This window comes from Tursiops truncatus, chromosome 12 (assembly GCF_011762595.2).
Source record: "Tursiops truncatus isolate mTurTru1 chromosome 12, mTurTru1.mat.Y, whole genome shotgun sequence".
NCBI classification, from domain to species: domain Eukaryota; kingdom Metazoa; phylum Chordata; class Mammalia; order Artiodactyla; family Delphinidae; genus Tursiops; species Tursiops truncatus.
The window spans coordinates 30,212,890-30,217,232 of record NC_047045.1 but is presented as its reverse complement, the minus strand read 5'-3'; the positions used below and the strand labels follow the sequence as shown (position 1 = coordinate 30,217,232).

At 35.7% G+C, this 4,343-nt stretch overlaps 1 pseudogene; it reads right to left on the bottom strand.

The window, feature by feature from the left end:
- Positions 1-794: 794 nt before the first annotated feature.
- Positions 795-969, bottom strand: LOC117307546 (U2 spliceosomal RNA; annotated as a pseudogene).
- Positions 970-4,343: the final 3,374 nt, after the last annotated feature.

Here is a 4,343-nt window from a genome sequence, read left to right as displayed (position 1 = left end):
TGCCAAGCATTGAAAGTATTTATTTCCAAAAGCAAGTTTATCTCACAGAAAGCATAACAGTTATGATCCTGAAAGGCTGAATAATTAACATTTGATAAACTGATTCCCATTTTTTGTGAACTTTGGAGGAGGACTTATTATATAGAAGAATCTTGTTAAAAATCATATATTATTTTGTAATGCAAATAATCAATCTTATGTTTATTTGTACTATAAACTTAAATGTTAGTAGTAGGGTATTAGGTTTAAAAGGCAAGGAACACCTGCAGTGATGCTGTAAAAAGAATAACAAACTCTATTTCAGTCTGGATTCTGAACTGTGAGTAAGTCCTCCTGGAAAGATAGCAATGCAGGAGCAGATTTACAGTGTTGTCCCTCATCCAGCCACTCACAGAAATTGACCAAAATGAACAATAAAATATACCTGCCTTTTATTTCAGATGTGATTAATTTGTATATTTACATTTCTTCATTCTGGGCTATGTTTCACTTTCTTTCATCCATCATGCTGTTTCAGTGTAGAAAGATCATCAACAGAAATATCCTCCTTATGAAACTGAAGAACTTACTTCATCTTCTATGTCAAAGCTGACTTGTAAGGTTCTTGAATATGGCAAGATGAATCTTTCGCCACATCAAATCCATAGAAGGTGTAAATAATGAAAAGGCAAAAGACATGCTACACTCTCTCCATGTCCATATTCCTTACCTATTTCTTATGTTTATCAGCCCTACTGAAGGCATTTTCTATGGTGGACTTCCAATTTTATATTAATATAAGAATGTTGTTTTGCAAAATTGTAATTGGTCTGTCAAAAACACTTGCCAGGTAATAAACCTGAAAAATGGCAATATCTCCCAGGATCTCTACTTTCTTTAGAAATTGGAATACTAAAGGAAGGCAAAAAGCAAGTGCATATCCTTACTAATATACTACACTCGATCTTAGCCAAAAGGCTGAGAAGGGATTATCCTTACTAATATTCACAACAGATGGTGGGTGGTGAGAAACAATGGTGGGGTAAGAAGAATCTTGAAACTAAAATTGTCCTTGAGATAAAAGACATTGAGCTCCTTTTGAAAATCAATGATGATATATTATCTAAAAACATCATTATTCAATTTTTGGAGTTGACTAAGTAATGGGTATGCAGCAAACTTTTGAAGACCAATCCCTCAATAAAACTGTATTTATCAAAATAAAAGTAAAATCTTCTGTAGGAGTAATAATCAGCACAGTGTCCTAAAGTAATGGAAATTTTATCCTTTGTAGCCTTAAATCCAGGATCATCCTCTCCTCTTATGAATAGCCTCCTTCTTCAATTACTTCCTTTATAATATCCAGAAAAGTAATAGTTGCAACAGTAAAAGCAGAGACAGCAACTTCCTTCACCATAAACCTTTTTCCCCTATGAGTTTCTCCATTTTCCACACCATCTTTGATTGGCAGCAAAGTTGTTATATTTCCAATTTTCAGTTGATCATCAAGGCTTTTGTCCCACTCTACATGAATTAAAAACATACCTGATAAGACGTTTTGAGACTTCGACCTGAAAAGAGACTTCCTGAATATAAGAATTGAGCAGTTTTCTTTTCCCAAGATATCAGGAAGCACTAGGAATCCTTATGTTGCAATTAAACTTACAATATCCATTCACTCATTTATTCATTTGTTAATAAAGTACTATTTGTTAAGTAATATAAGAATACCTACAAGATAACCTAAGTACTTATTTAAAGTGCTATCAGGAGAAGGTTCAAGATGGCGGCATAGGAAAATCCTGAACTCACCTCCTCCCCCAAACACAATAAATCTATAATTACATATAAAATAATTCCTTCAAAAAGGGACCTGAAAACTGGATGAAGAGTGCCTCCAAAACAAAGATCAAGACAGGCAGGAGAGGCAGAGACATGGTATCACCAAGGGGAAAAAAAAAAACACCCCAGCAGCAGTGATCCACAATTGGGAAGGGTTACAAAGGTATGGATCTTCTCCCTGCGGAGTGAGGAATTTGAGCTCCACATCAGGTACCCCAACCCCTAAGTCTTGCACAGGAGAGATGTGCCCCTAAAACCTGGCATTGTAAACCAAACCGACAGGGAATATGCCCAGAAAAACTATAGAACTGCAGAGAATGGAAAACCCGCTCTTAAAAATCTAGTGCATAGACTCACTCAACCTGAAAACCAGCACAAAAACACCAGATTGAATAGGGCATAGACCGTAGGTGAAGGGTACACACTAACCTTAAAGCAACTACCAGAGAGGGAAGAATCAGTTGGGATGCTCCCCAAAGACTAAGACACTGGCAGGCACAATTTTTGCACTTTCAGGCTACCTTGCCAATGCCAGTGCTGGTGGGTGCCATTCTGGAATTCTCCTTCTAACCCCGCTTCCAATGGGCACACCTGATGAGAGTTACACCAATCCCTCAGCTTTGCCCAGGCCTCACAGCTGGCCAGGGCATGCCACATCAACAAGCATGGCCCTCCCACAACAGGAAGGCATATGCAGCCTACAATGGGGACACCCCTTGAGTACCTGGCTCTGGTGGCCAGGTGGGATTGTGCTTCTGAGTCCCACAGGACATCTCCTACATAAGGCCACTCTTTCATGACTGGGAGAGGTAGCTGATTTACCTAATACATAGAAACAAACACAGACATTTAGGCAAAATAAGGAAGCAGAGGTATATGTTCCAAATGAAAGAACAAGACAAAACCCCAGAAAAAGAACTACAGGAAATGGAGATAAGCAGTCTACCTAATAAAGAGCTCAAAGTAATGGTCATAAAGATGTTCCCTAAACTCAAGAGAAGAATAGATGAACAAAATGAGAACTTCAACAAAGAGATGGAAAAAAAGAAAGTACAAAACAGAAGTCATAATTTACTAGAGGTCTTGTAGCAGACAGGATGAGGTAGAACAATGAATCAGTGAGGTGGAAGAAAAAGCAATGAAACTCACCCAGACAGAACGGCATAATTTAAAAAGAATTTAAAAAATTGAAGATACCTTAAGGGAGCTTTTGGACATCAAGTGGAATAACATTCTCATTATACCTTCTTCCCAGAAGGTGAAGAGAGAGATAAAGGGCCAGAAAAACTACTGGAAGAAATAGTGGCTAAAAACTTCTCTAACCTGGGGAAGGGAACAGACATCCAGGTCCAGGAAGCCCCAAATTATTCCAAATAAGATGAATCCAAAGAGACACACACCAAGGCACATTATAATTAAAATGGTAATGGCAAGGATAAAGAGAGAATCCTAAAAGTACAAAGAGAAAAACAACTTGTTATATTCAAGGGAAAGCCCATAAGGGTCACCAGCAGATTTTTCAGAAGTGAGTGGCAAGACATATTCAAAGTGCTGAAAGAAAAAAACTTCCAAACAAGAATTCTCTACTTAGCAAGGTTATCATTCAGGAGAGATTAAGAGTTTTCTAGATAAGCAAAAACTAAAGGAGTTTACCACCACTAAACCAGACCTAAAAGAAATGTTAAAGGAACTTCTTTAAGCTGAAAAGAAATGAACTAATAATAAGAAAACATACAAAAGTAAAAATCTCATTAGGAAAGGTAAATATATAATAAAGATAGAATGGATCAACCACTTGTAAAGCAAGCATGAAGGTTAAAAGACAAAAGTAGTAAAATTAACTTAAATTACAATAATTAGTTAAGGGATGCATATAATAAAAAGATGTAAAGTGTGTCATCAACAGTATAAAATACAGGGGGGAAATAAAAAGATAAAAGTTTTGTGATGTGTTCCAATTTAAGTTGCTACCAACTTAAAAGAGACTGCTATTTATATAGAATATTATATGTTAACCTCAGTAACTATCAGGAAAAACCTTAATTACCCAAAGTAAAATGAGAATGGAATCTAAATATAACACTAAAGAAAACCACCAAAACACGAGGGAAGAGTGAAAGAGAAGAAAGAAAAAGAGAAGAACTACAAAGACAGCCAGGAAACAGATATATGCATCCTTATATTCATAGCAGCATTATTTACAATAGCCAATATATAGAAATGACCTAAATGTTCAAAATGGATGAATGAATAAAGAAGAGGTGATATATATATATATATATATATATATATATATATATATATATATATATATATATATATATAGTGGACTATTACTCAGCCATAAAAAGAATGAAATATTGCCATTTTCAATGTCATGGATAGACCTCGAGGGTATTATGTTAAATGAAATAAGTCAGACATAGAAAGACAAATACAATATGATTTAGCTCACATGTGAAATCTAAACAAACAACATAAGACAAAAACAAACTCACAGACACAGAGAAGATTGGTTAGTT